Below are 14,964 nucleotides of genomic sequence, written 5' to 3'. Positions count from 1 at the left end.
GATAAGATTGGATGTGCCAATGCTTTTTTATGTATGTTTTCACTCTTGTCTCTCGCGCCTTGTATTTCCACGGCACCCTCCCTCTCTCTTCCCCGCACCTCCTTGGTTCGGCGAGAGCCTGTCTTGATGGTCTTCCTGTGATTACGGGTACCCTGTCAGATGCGAGCCGCTCTCGCTGGGGACCTTCAGCCTCCGGGCTCAGAACCAGGGCGAAGCGCGGCGGCACCGCCCGGTGCGCCGCTATCTCACGGGCCTCTGCTCGGAGAGGGAGAGCTGTCGCTGCTGGTTTGATGTCGTGGGCGACTGCTCTCACAGATCTGTTACATAAAGCTGTGGGGTTTTATCACGGTGCCTTCGCTGGGCACGATTAGCATTTTAAAGATTAGATGCCTGGCAACCGTGCCGCCTAAAGCTGCGAATAGTCCTGTGTTTGTGAAGATACCAGCACGCGCTGCCCCGAGGAGGGAGGGAATACTCTGGACTTGTTTACTTGCAACTCTCAGATGCTCAGCTCCGTGCTTGTGTTTGCACCACCGCTGCCCTCTGCAGCACTGCCAGACCAGTTTTCAAGAGGTGCTGTGCCCGCCCACTGCCCATCAGCTCATTTGTTGACCGCCACCACCCCAACACTGCCATCCTTGACCTCGCTTCCACCACCACAGCCTTGCCATCCTTGACATCGTTGCCACCACCACAGCCTTGCCATCTTTGAGCTGGGTGCCACCGCCCCAGCCCTGCAGTCTTTGAGCTCACTGCCACCACCACTACAGCCTTGCCATCTTTAAGCGCGGTGCCACCGCCCCAGCCCTGCCACCCTTGACCTGGCTGCTTTACCTCATACCAGCTGATCGATTCATTACGGGCTGTACATCACTTTGGGATGAGCATATTCAACAGTATAATGAAATTACTTTTCACATCATTAAAACTGCACTGGCTTTCACACATAGAGCGGTATCGTCGTTAAAAGGTTGAAAGTAACACACCACAGACCCAAGAATACGTATCTCACACTCTGTAAGACAGACAACTTCGCAGGACAAATACCCTGCACCTGGGAACGCAGCGGTGACGCAAACGCTCGGATTTATGACGACCTCTCAGGTTCATCTCCCAAAATTTGAAATGACGCGGGGGTGGCGAGTGGGACAGGAATGCCATTGGTTCATACATCATCTGCATTTCTTGCTGTGAGCTTATAGATTTATTTTTTTAATCTAGAATGGCGTGATTGGGCCCTTTGTCCAAATTCTTCAATGCTAATCTAAAGGCTCCCCTACTCTTGAACTAACACACCATGAACCACACTTGCACGTGCAAGACTTGCTGACCACTGAGACAGATGAAACCTATTCTTCCACTCCCACCTTCCCCTGTCCTCAGATGTCCGCTCATCACTTCAACTTCATTCATTAACTAATGTATCCCTTTACTGTCATTTATCCAATTTTAATCTACATTGTGTGCCAACATATGGACCCCTGCTCATGATTATTACCTTTCTCTTTGACCGTGAGGTGTGCCTATAGCCCCAAAAAGATGTATATACAATTGCGTAATCACCATTTACATGTAAACATGTTATACACATTCATGTCACCCATGGAATGAGTAAGTGAGCCTGTGCCTATACTCTTGACCCTGTGACATCAGATGTCTGGAAGAAGAACGGGGTCAGCTGACCAAAGAGGTCACTGCTGCTCCTTCCCTATCCCAATGCTGCCAGTGGCCCACCACCAGGTGGCACGGCCCTAGCTCATTCTGCTACCTTCCTATCCCACCGTGCCAGTTTCTTCAGCCATCATGCAGCCCCACCCACCGTTATGCCTCATTCCATTCCTGGCACCATTCTATCCCACTGCAGCCCTCACCTTGCCTCCTACTGCCTCCCAACTCACTGCCATCAACGCTCCACCCTACTGTTGCCACCCTCCCAGTTTACCGCAGGGGCCGCCATTCAAACACAAGGCTGCACCGCGCCACCGCACCTCTGACACCAGGCATCACTGATTTCACTGCCACTGCACCACCTGCGGCTGCCACTCACTTCCGCATTGATGCCACTGACTCCTCCATCTTGGGACCTCTTCCATCTCCCGTCTGCCTCCGCCCCACGCTGAGACGTGGTCCAGAACACGATGGGCATAGTGCTCTCTGGACCAGGGCTCTATCTTTCAAGGGAGCCCTTCTTAATTGATAATAACAGAGACGTTGTACTAACTATTCAGAAAAAAACTGTTACTTCCTTCTTTATTGGATTGTGATTGTTTTGAGAGCGAGCCATACGCGGCTTCATAAATTTTGCAAAACTGAGCAAAGAGTTAATAATGGCATGATGCAGGCAAGTTCTGATTGGGCTGGATACGGATGCCCATCCAAACACACATATATTTCATTCTTCCCTCAAAGCGGCCTGAAAGGGAGGAGTGCGCTACATGTTGCCGTGTGCCGCAAGTACCAGTCCACTACAGAGCTGTCCAGTTCCGTGCATTTGCAGCCTAGCATACAGTAAACAAAGATATGCCAAAATAGCAGTGAGACCGTATTTGAAGTAGGAAGGCGGGCTTTCACCTATGCCTATTGGCTGGTCGTGCTTTGCACACTGGTTGTGGGCTGCCATAGGGTTGGGCTGTGGTCTGGCGGGTGGAGTCCACTAGGGTGCTCCAAGCCCCATAAGGTATTCTGTAGATGGTAGCGCCCACTGCCATCCTTTTGTGAGTGACTGTTGAGCAATCCTCCCTGACCTGATCCCTCCATACTGAGCCCACCTAGAGGCAAACCTTGATCTCTTCTCACTTACACTGTTCTCTCCGAACTCTCCTTGGCACTTAAGCATTTCGCACCAGATCTCGTATAGTCTTCGGAAATCGCAATATCATTCTTGCCACCGTAGTGCAAGGCTAACATGAAAGGTGCGAGAAGACTTGGCCAACTCAACAGCCAGGGCTTAAAATGCAAATATAAAAATGCAGGTTCTCACGATTTCGGAATATCTGTGTAATAATGAGAAGTCTCTGGACTCTCTTATTAAAAGTTTTGAACACCTGCTGAAAAACGCTGGTGCTCTCCCCTTCAAACAGCAGAAGTGCAGGTACTCGGTATCTGACCATGCCTGCCCATTGGAAGCACTGTCAGCAGCAGGCAAACCCTTGACTGCTCCACTCCTGTTCTGTCCACATCAGAGGCAAAGTCTACAGAGGAGATCAGGGGTGCCCGGGTGGCAGTTCAACCAGTGGCGGCTCCTCTGCTAAGGTGGAGGAGTGTTGCCCCACTGCTCTCGGAGCAGTGCAAAGGAAAAATAAAATGATAACAACAGAACCAGCCTTTCCAAATCTCACTACGCAAGAGGGAGAGGCGACAGGGCTGCCTCAGGAACACTGGAGGCAAGGCAACGATGCACAAAGACCTACCCTCTCTGCAAGTACACAGTTATGGTGCAGGGAGAGGAAGAAGGAGCAAATCATGCTAATGCCGGGCATGGAAAAGCGGCAATGGAGCTACTGCACGAATTTGGGGACAAGGGTAAAGCTGGAGACTAATACATTAACAATGGGTAGCAAGTGGCTAGACAAGGAGGGGCCTGCAGCCTTCTTCATCCACCATGTTTGTCCTAGCCCTTCACTCCACGGTGGTGACCTAAAATTCAAAGGATACATAGCCTTTTCCGGCAGTCGGTTCCAAGTCAAGTTTCTTTTGGTCATTCACAGTGACGAGAGCAAAGCCTGAAAAGGGCTTGCCCCTTGCACCATGCTGGGGAGGGCAAAAAACAAAATGTGAATGAGTCTCAAATAAAACAGTGGCTGAATAGGAATGACCAAAGTCCTTGCATGTACCTATTTATGTATGCATTTTTAATGCTTTGTTGTTTTTTGGGGTAAATATGAGTTGCCAAAAATGTAAAGCCTTGTATAGGTCAGAACTAACAAAGCACGCATGCACACCTGACGATATCACAAGCAGGCAGAACTGTGGTCTGGTAGTCACAGACATGAGCCGCCGGTGCAGGGAAGAAAGGTGAGGCCGGGTTGGGGGGTGGGGAATTCGACAGACGACCACGAGGGAAAATTAAATAAATAATTAATTTCCCCTTATCATCATCTGTCGAAACCTCCCCCATACGGCCCCACCGCTCTTACCTGCACGGGCCGCAACTGTACGAAGATGACTTTGAAAGTGAGTAAAAGGTCTCTCTCGCGCACTCTCTCTCTCTCTCACACACATGCAGAAGCCTCTACAAACACCTAAATATAGACACACAAAGGCACACACTGAAAGTTACACACACTTAAACACATTCAGACACGTAAAACACGCACAATAACGCAGTTACACACACTGACCTCGGGGGGGGGGGTTGTGTTTAGCAATAACTTATAATTTAAAAACACCTGCTGCAGAGTTCTTTGTGGTCTGGCTTTCAGGCAGCAATAAAAATTTGATTAATGTTCCTACTAGAGAGAGATACCTTTGTCTAGTGGCAGTTTTGACTTGCCATAAAGTAGCTCAGAGGGTTAATACTGTTGCAAAGAGTGCATACCGTGCAGATAACAGAACTGTATTTTATGTGGATAGCTGAGTGGATCACTGCTTTTGTCACAGAGATCCATTTGTTACCACGGTTCATAAGATACAACCCTAATATAGAACAGTGACTGTTACAAACTGTCATCAAAGAGCTGCATGAAAACGGTGCAAAATTGGTTAGGAACTTAAGTTTTTTCCTCCAGCCTTTCACAAGCTATTCTGAATGCTGCAAAAAAGGGTTTGTTTGGGTAGATAATGAGTAATAATGAGATATAAATTCGTATTAGTAAAGCAAGACTTTACCAGTGCTTTAAAACAAATAAAATGTATGTGTGAGGCGGGCTATGGAGAGATGAGGGGCACTTTTCCCGGTAGTAATGGGGGGGGGGGTATTTATCTAAAACACGCACAAAGACACAAATACTACAGCAGAAACATATACGCTCAAAACGGCTATTTTGCTAAAAACACGTAATTCCAACCAAGGTAAACCAGTGCAACGGCCAGTGAATGCATGCACACAATCACACACACACGCACGCACGCACACCACGTAACCGCACACACACCATGCCCAATTAGGCAGTCGCTTGGACAGCCGAACGCGGGGCCTCGGATTGGCTGGCAGGCGCGCGCCAGCTGCATCCGCCGGTAATGCGCGCCTTGCTTTACGGGTCGCTCATTCAATTTAAATCAAATTACTAATAATTTGCAGGCTATCAGCAGTACAAGCGCCGGGCTCGGCTTCCACGGAGCGGGGCCGCCAAGGCGGCTTCTTACAAATTAATAAAAGGAAGACCTCGTTTTTTGGAGACGAGAGACGGCGGTGGGGGTGCGTGGGGCAGTTAGAGGCTTTGACGGTGTCTTTCTTCGACCCTGCGGGTTAATCTTCTTTTGGAAGCTGTTACTGTCGTGTACTCGGGTCACGTCACAATGTAAAAAGCGGAATTCTGAGCATGGCTCAAATTTTTTTTGTTCACCTCTCTATGGAAGCATATTTGCCTTTTTTTCCTCTTATAAACATTTATCCTTAATCAAGTACAAAATCGAAGTTGCAAGTAGTATATGTATCCACATTTATAATATATCTATACATTTATTTAACAAATAAATGCCTAACTACACGCTTTATGTGTATGGAGTTTTAGTAGGCTGAATTTATGTCTAAAAATAAATAAATAAAACCGTGACCCTTAATTGTGAGTACTAAAATCCTTAAGTGGGGACCTGGCACCAGGCAGAATCACGTGGACAATATATTGTGATTAACTCTCCAATAAAGGGGGGGAGGGGTCCACCTGGCTTTAGTCATTCAGACATTATTCTTTCATTTCTGGGCTTTTCTGCTGGGTGAAGGGATATAGGGGCACAAGGGCACTCGGGGGTCACAGACCTCCATTTGTGATAGTGGAGTCGTTGACCTTGGATGTCACCTTACTATTTGACCCAGAACTGAGCAGCAAGTGACCCCCTTAGCACTTGATCTTGGAGGGAACTGGTTAGAGCAGTCCAAGGCTCACCCAGAGTGGTGGTGTGGGCACGAAACTCCGAACTCAACCAAGCTGCCCATTAATTATTAATGACCAGCCGGGGGTATTACTTGTGAAAGAAAAAATACTTTTATCTAAACACAAAGTTAAATAATACACATAAAAACAATACATGGGCACAGTGTAACAATGGCCAGATCTCTACATACCCCTCTGGGCTACAGAGGAACGCACAACAAGTACCCAAACTGGGTTGAATGTAAAGATCACTGTAAAGATCACTCCCAATGCATGTCATATGATTTTTTTCAGTGCAAAACCCCTTCCTACTGTATTTGTCACTGGGTTTACACAATGAACAAGCGTAAAGTCCTTTCGGCCTTTCGCCCGGATGTGCAAAGAATGTTAGAAGAAAACTAATCCTATATGGAGCTCTGCACCACTGGCCGGAAACTGTTTTGGGGTTCTGAGAATGTTGCAAAACTTTCTCCCCCTGCTCCCTGTGTCGCACAGAAAGATGGTTGTTCAGGCCTTGGTGGTCTCAAGGCTGGATTACTTCAACTCTCTTTACTTGGGCCTCCCGGCGTATCTGGTTAGCCGTCTTCAGACGATTCAGAACGCGGCGGCCAGAGCCATTTTTCTGGCGGGCCCTAGGACACATACGACTCATCTGCTATCTTCCTTACACTGGCTTCCAGTTCAGAAGCAAATTCATTTTAAGGCATTGGTTCGGGTCTTCAAAGCCTTCCATAAGATAGGGGCCCCCTACCTCAGTGAAAGATTTCAACACTATATCCCCCAACGCACTCTGAGGTCATCTGCTCAGCTTCTGACCTCCACGCCTAAGGTCCGGCTGTCTCGGATCGGGGGGTAGATCCTTTCAAGTGGCAGCCTCTCGTTTATGGAACACTCTACCTCTTGGTCTCAGGCAGGTGCAAGACCTCCTCACATTTAGGTGGAAACTGAAGACCTGGCTCTTTCAACTATAAGTTTTTGGCCAGTTTTCCGCACGGAGGTGTTTCTTTCTGATGGCTGTTATGTGGTCTTTTGTTTCAGTGCCGGGACACTCCTGGGACTAGCCGAGCGCTTTATAAATGACATTTAACATAACAGAGCACGTCTTCTGTCCTCGATGGACAGAGCAGGCCGGGTCAGGAGCAGAGAGCTGTGCTGCACCAAGCTGGGTGGTAACAGAGCAAACATCCCCCTCGAGGATGATTCCGGTGCCCAGGCAGGGCTCTGCCAGGAGATGCAAGGACCGAACCATGAATCCCACCGACCAAAAGGGGCCAATGAGCCCACTCACAAAGAACACCGATCCTCTGAGGAAAGGGGATGAGGTGAGCTCACAGAAGGAGTCCGGTGGAGTATTAAAGTTCATCCCCAGCGCCTGCACACCAGGATCTCCAGGGCAACAAGTGGTGAAATTTCTAAGAGGTATAATTTGAAAACCGATAAACATGATCAAAGGCACACTGCTGACAAATTGGGGCGGATGGTCATCTTTTTCCTTTAAACCGGGTCCATGTACCCCTGCGGACATGGGGTGGTAGACGCAATGGTAGCTTCCTTCTGCAATGGCACACACCAGTCCCCAGCACCACGTCCATGGCAAGAATGCAACTTTCCTCCAGACAGACCTGATGGCTCTTCTAGCAGGTTGCAGGACTGCGGGCTCAGTGCCCACCCTAGTATGTTGATCAGCAAGATGTTCAAACCCTGGAGCCCAACAATCTTCCCATCCGGATGTATGACATTACAACGCATGCTTTTACCACACATGCCTTTACAACGCGGTTTTTACAACGCAAGCCTTTACAACGCATAGTGCTTTGGGGCGCTGGATAGTGAATTGTTTAATTTACTATTCCAACTCCAGTCCCCGTGGATAGTAGGGAAGGTGTTGGATAGTAAATTAAACCTATTCCCTATCCTAGAGCGCCCCCCAGCGCAATGCGTTGTAATGGTTTGCGTTGTAAAAGTTGCGTCGTAAAGGCACTGCGTGGTAAAAGTTGCGTTGTAAACGCTGTTCCCCTTCCCATCCATGCTGGTGTGTGATTCCACATCAGCATTGAAACTGCCCAATATTTATTCAAAGCTGGCCAATTATCTGTGGTGCAAACATTTTGGAGAAGTCTGCAATCAGAGCTTACATTTCCACTGCATGATCACTGCATATTTGCGTGTTGTTCATCAGCAGCCCCTCCACGGCTGGTCTTGACCATTCCAGCTCTGGATATGCATCACAGCCTTTTGTGAAGCAGGCATGGGCAGGAAGAGGGGCCAGAGCTAGACACGTTTCGACAGGAAAGGCCTGTAGGCATCTCTTCCCTAAAGGCAACAGGTAGACACGTCCAGTATAAAACCTTGCTCTTAGTGCCGCAAGTCTCTCTCACTCCTGCATCTCCTTCGATGAAGGATGATCTTGGGTTCCCCTCCTGTCCTCAGAGCCATACTGTGGGGTCTGAGTCCTTCTAAACAGGGAGCAACTCATTGAGAAGTACAATTGTCATGTCCACTGAGGTAAAAATCAAACAGCCTGCAGTCACGTTCAAGTGACTTGCCAAAAAAGCACAGAAGGCGGGTTAGCAGTTATCCAGAGCCATCAATATCATGTTTGTTTATTGGTTCAATGGATGCAAGTGCAGTGGCACCCAGCAAGCACTAGGTCATCAAATGAAAGCCCTGGAGGACGTGGGTCTCTTGCTCACTTTGCCTCTGGATTCAAGCTAGCCTGGCTGATGAGGGGTGTTACCTCGAAACTGGTCCCAGGATGCTTGTTTCAGGTCCACAGAAGACATGGCTTGACAGTTCAGGTTGGCCTGTTCCCATGAGGCAGAGGGTCAAGATTGATTTGCATATGGCTGGGTCTGAACTGGGGTGGTGAAGTGAGCTACAGAACAATGATGGATTCAACCCAGATCTGTGACTTGGGATGAGTGTCTGAAAAGTTTCAGCGTTCCGTCCATCATCTCCATGTGTTTGTTTTGTACTGCAGTGGTCTGCTCAGAGAGTTAGATGCCTGTTGAAGAAATGTTTTGCCTGCTGTGGGAGTGAGGCACCTGGCTGCTATGTGAGTGAGATGACTGCTGTGGAAATTATTTGTCTGCTGTGGGAGTGAGATGACTGCTGTGGAAATCATTTGCCTGTTGTGGGGGTGAGGTGACTGCTGTGGTACCGGGTATGGAAGTCGGATGTGTCACTCACCCCCTCCGCCTGTTGGAGGCTGGAAGATGCCGCTGAGGTGTTCAGGGCTAGAGAGATGCTGCCTGGAAGCGGCTTCCAGCGCCTGCTGTGGGAAGGACATTATCGATAAATCTGCACTAAATAAGCGCGCGATGCTGGTGCTCGACTACGTGAAGTGAATCACTAACCTGATCTCACGGAGCAGGATGGGCCTACTGCCTGTAGTGCACACAGACCCTACACTTGAAGGAACCTTGGACCATATGGCCTCTGAGTGCACACTGGGACTGCTGCCTGCAGTGCACACAGACCTCACACTCATTAGGATCCTGGACCACCGGCACCTTCTGGGGATGCTCTGTCCTAACTGCTACCTCCTGTCTGATGCAATCGACACATCTCTGTCCTATTCGACTTCATCACCCTGTCTTAGACACAACTGCTCTGAAGGCAATCTGCCACTTCCGCTAAGAAGTTAAGAGTAGCTGCCGTTGGTGCACAACCTTCAATTTTCTTAGAAGTTTTTATTGTATTTTAAACGATGATTTATTAGTGATTGGGTGCTCCCAAGGTGGCGTGTCCGTCCTATAAGCACGTCAGGATAAATGTGTCAAATCTGTGCTTCCAAGCATTGGAAGCATCCCTTATTGGGACACACCTTTGGTTCCTTGAATCAAGACTCCTTTGACAATTTTATGCAATAGCAGTTTTCAATGTATTGTATCGATTTCATTCAAAGCTACTTCTTATTCAGAATTTTATTTCATTCCGTTTTCAACACTTTGTATGTACATATTTTTATTATCGCTCCGATGCATTTTGGGCAGTTGTGCCCTTCTTCCGGGAGCTTATCTATAAATGTAAAGGACATAGCATCTTGATCGTCTATATACATATATACAACATATATACAACATAGCATGCGTTTTCAATGATTCATCATGTCATGCAGCGTGTGTTTTTAACCAGTGAATCTGTGTTTTCTTTACCCCGTGGTGCGGTGTGAAAACTAGGTGTTATACAATGTGAATAGGGACTCACGTGTAAATTCAATCGTTTCAGCAGCGTGTTGTGCTGTAAACTAAGAAACGAAAAATCAGCGAACAGGAATATTACGAGGCGCAAAAAAAGTGTCTACTGGCTATCCAAACAGGTATCACTTACGTTCAATAAGACGCCAAGCGGTTACGCGTTAAGTGTTGTTCTGTGGGGCTTTCACAACGATTGAATTTACACGTGAGTCCCTATTCACCTTGTATAACACCTAGTTTTCACACCGCACCACGGGGTAAAGAAAACACAGATTCACTGGTTAAAAATACACGCTGCATGACATGATGAATCATTGAAAACGCATGCTATGTTGTATATATGTTGTATATATGTATATAGACGATCAGATGCTATGTCATTTACATTTATAGATAAGCTCCCGGAAGAAGGGCACAACTGCCCGAAATGCATCGGAGCGATAAAAAAAATATGTACATACAAAGTGTTGAAAACGGAATGAAATAAAATTCTGAATAAGAAGCAGCTTTGAATGAAATCGATACAATAAATTAAAAACGGCTATTGCATAAAATTGTCAAAGGAATCTTGATTCAAGGAACCAAAGGTGTGTCCCAATAAGGGATGCTTCCAATGCTTGGAAGCACAGATTTGACACTTCCGCTAAGAAGACATCTCTGCCTTAAAGGCCCACTGTCTCTTGTACTAGCAGTCTAGCATTGTCCTAGCAGCAATTTCTTCCTGTCCCAACAGGCCAGTTCAATCCGTATTGCCATGTCATTCCTGCCCTATCAGAACAGATCTTCCCTAACTGCCATCCCTGTCTACCTGTCTAACTGAACAGTTCTTGGTTAAATGTCATTTCTTTTCTGCTTTAATTTTTCTTTTCTTTTTTTTGTGGAGTTTTATATAGCTCGAACTAGATCCCGAGGTATCAGAGCGCTTTACATGAACACCAGTTAGGTTACAGACTGGACACATTCAATTTTGTTAGGCACGGGGAGATTAATTGATTTGCCCAGAATCACAGAATGTTGAGCGTCCCTGCCGAGACGAACCTGGTTCCCCAGCTCCGAGGTCGACCGCCCTAGCTGTTAGGCTACATTCTCTCCCCAAATGGGGCAGCTTTTCACTCCTGCCCTCGTTGGGCAACTCCAGCGTCACTTTTGTCTTCCACCTACCCTAACAGGGCAGTTTCATGCTAATAGCTCTCTCCCTGCTACCCTAACCGGGCCGATCGTCCCTAATTGTCACCCCTCTTGTCCTAAGAGGACAGCTTTAACCCTCCTGTCATTGTCTTTCTGCCCTGCAGACTGCTCTGCCCTAATCGGTATTTCCTTTCTACAGAACTTAATGACACAGCTCTCCTTAATGTCTATAATGAGATATCTGCGTCGCTGCTGCAGATTTCCTTGCTTCTTTAATGAGACAGCTCTCATTAAAGATGGTGCCACCTCCAACCGGCTCTACCCCCGCTGAATCTTATGGAATCCTTTCTGCCCTTTATATCGGGTTCCCCCACCCTCTGCCATGAGTTATATTTCACCTCCACGGCTGGAGAGTCCTAGAGGCAACAGAATCCAGACCGACATTGCAGATCAAATACATAAATCTGGTATTTGTAAAGCGCGAACTACTCACCCTTACGGGTCTTAAGGCGCTGGGGGCCGTCGTGGAAATGAAGTGAGCTATTGCCCAGAGTCACATGGCGCTGAGCTGATCTGCCGCCGGGGATCGAACCGCAAGCCCTGTACTCTGAAGTCAGCAGCCCTGGCAGCTGCACCACACTTCTCCACTCCACCCACCATCAAGGCCTTGCGTAGGAGGTGTGCGGGGAAATGGTGCAATATTATACTTTAGCAATAGCAACTCCTCCTTGTGCAGAGCTCTGAGTGCCTAGAACTGATACCTTAAGGCTGGTGGTTCACAAGTATGACGTATAGCACTAGAGGTAGTTGTGACTCTAACGGACCAATATCCCGCAAAAGGGAATGTGATTCCGGCTGCTTGGTGCTCTGACGTCTCAGAAATTAAGGTGGTTCTAGCTTGGCACAGTTCTGATACTGCACAGCTGGGGCGGTTGATGGTTTAAACATGGAGTTGGTTGGTTCTGGCTGTGCAGAGATTTTGTGTCTTAGAAAAATGAGCTGGTTCTAATTGTGTGGAGGGCTGATACCGCAGAACTGGAGTGGTTTTGACTATACACAGCCTCATATATGGAGGCCATTTTGTCTCTACAGAATGCTGCTGTCTCAGAACTGGAGGTAGTTCTGTCTGTGCAGAGCTCTAATGCCGCAGAACTGGCGATGGCGCTGACTGTGCGAAGTCCTCTGATACCGTATAACTGGAGGTTATTCTGAATGTACGGAGCTTTGACGCCTCAGACCTGGAGGTAGTTCTGACTGTCTGGAACTATGTTCCCTCAGAACCTGAGGTGGTTCTCACCGAGGAGAGGAATGATGCCCGCATAAGTCGATAGTTCACTCATTCAAAACGGGAGATGATTGGACCTAGCTGAAAGGCTCCGGCCTCCGAAATGGAGGCACTGCTGACTGCACAGAGGGTTGAATTTTAGGGCTCGAGATGGTGTTGGAGGTAGAGCGTTGATGATACCTCATGACCAGAGGCAGCAGAAACCTGATGCCTCAGGGCTGGAGGCAGTTGAAGATACATGGATCCGAGGGCTCGCGGCCGAGCAGCGACATTGAGTCTTCGAGGATGGACAGAGGAGAGATCAGGTCTCATGGATGGAGAGCAAGGGAGACGGCGACTCTGTTAAGCGAAGGGGGTGGTGGGATGATGATGATGCCTCGGAGCTAGAGGCGGTGGACGATGAGGACACATTGGGCTTGGAACAAACCCAGGAACGATGATGCCTTGAGCCTGGCAAGGGCTGGAGGCGAGGCAAGGCAATGATGCCCGAAGGCTGACGGAGGCCGCTCAGTGGCTGATGATGCCTCGAGGCTACGAGCAGTGGAAGGTTGATGAATGCCGAAGGCTGGGGGCAGTCGACGCAGTCTCAGACTGCTGTGGGTTGTGAGGGAACAGATAAGGCGGAGGCAGGGAACATTTCTACCGGCTATCCTTGTAGCATTCCCTCCCACAAGGCAGGCTGGAACATTACCATAATTGGAGATTTACGATTCGAAGCATTTGATATTATGGGGACTCTAATAAGAATTAAGAATGCTATTTGGCTCATCAGATACTTAGACCGAAATTGTGCGAAATTAAAAGCATAATTTAAAATATCTGCAGGAATAAAAATGTTTTATTAGGGACAGTGATGCTCAATTCTCTTCCTAGTCATTTCTCTGCTTCCTTCCTTCTAACAAACTCCCTTAAAACTCTGCCTTTTCAGCTCCTATCACACACTCAAACCTCTTCTCACATCACTCCTCGACCCTTGTGACCCCCAAACCTCAAGCCTTTCCTTTTAAAATCGATGTCTCTTATTACTTGTCAAAGCCCCGTGTCCCAGTCTGGGCACTCTTCTCACACCATTCTCTGTCAGAGCCATGACTGTGCACACTTCTCTACACAATGCTCCATATGTTTTGCCCAGTGGTCCAGACTTCTGGGTATTAGGACTTCGGTAGTAAGACAAGACTCAATAGCAGCATTGACTCTGTAATGGTAGCTGGGGCTGAGCAGTCAGCCAAGTAGGTTTTGTAAAAGTGCATTGCTTTGTATCACTGCTCTCCCTATCCCTTGGCACTATACTCTACTTGTTGGGGGCACCACTACGCTACTCTCTTACTACCGACCAAGATATGATACACGTTGGTTTACTGATCCACTCTCCCGATGCCCCCATGCATTTTTCGCTCTATACTAAAACATTGGTATAAGCCATCCACACACACCCAAGGGGTACCTGAACACCTCTGTAGTGGGATTAATGACTTGTGCTGTCCTATATTACTTCCTTACCTGATTGTATATTGATTGGTTTTATGTATGTTATTATTATCCCTGTTATTACCATGTTATTGACTATTATACTGTTCCCATTATCTCTGTTGACTCCTACTACCCCTACCCTGTCTTTGTGAAGCGCTCTGATATCTGTAAGGATCCTGTTCGCGCTATATAAAACTTTGAATAAATAAATAAATGTACCAGATACGGCACAGTACTAAGTTATCACAATAAATAATGACACATTTAGAATCATGGGCATTATTACTTAAAAAAAAAACATCTTCAATACAAAATGTGTTTAATAAAGAAGTTTACATAAGGTCCTATAGCAAAAACTAGAGCCAAAAGCATAATCTGTTTTAAAGGTTCAGATAAACAGTTTTTTAAAGTTTGGGTAGGAATAAGATGTGCAAACCCAGGTGACCTTTGCGAAAATCACAAACGTAATCTCAGTGAAACCTTGGAAACGGCCTACCTCAGATATTAAGGTTCTCTTCCCCAATTCTGTACTGCATATGGTTTTATGGTCCAATGTTAACCTATGGGTATTTCAGCACCATGGACAGCCCTAGAACTCACCCACTCAGCCCTGATGTTAGTTACGTCTGTGGGTAGAGATAGGGCTGATGCAAATATGGCTTCTTTGGTGGTGTTAAGGAACCTTGCAAATCATTTCAAACACCCCACGGTGGGTCTTCTTGCTGCCCCGCCCTCACGGTTGGGAAACGACCATAAGGTTTGAAGAAATACATCAGTTCTTCACCATAACTTATGTTGACATATTTGCAGTCATATTTTTCTACTGCCCCGGGTCGTTTAGGCGATTATG

General features: G+C 47.4%; 1 protein-coding gene across 7 annotated transcripts in view; it reads right to left on the bottom strand.

Moving 5' to 3' along the window:
- Positions 1–14,964, bottom strand: part of SAMD11 (sterile alpha motif domain containing 11) — a 229,968-nt gene that overhangs the window by 148,100 nt on the left and 66,904 nt on the right. The gene's annotated exons all lie outside the window — the stretch shown is intronic.

The sequence above is a fragment of the Lissotriton helveticus genome, chromosome 5_1 (genome assembly GCF_964261635.1).
Source record: "Lissotriton helveticus chromosome 5_1, aLisHel1.1, whole genome shotgun sequence".
Classification (NCBI taxonomy): Eukaryota; Metazoa; Chordata; class Amphibia; order Caudata; family Salamandridae; genus Lissotriton; species Lissotriton helveticus.
The sequence above is the reverse complement of the archived record's forward strand: the minus strand, read 5'-3'. Positions and strand labels throughout refer to the sequence as shown.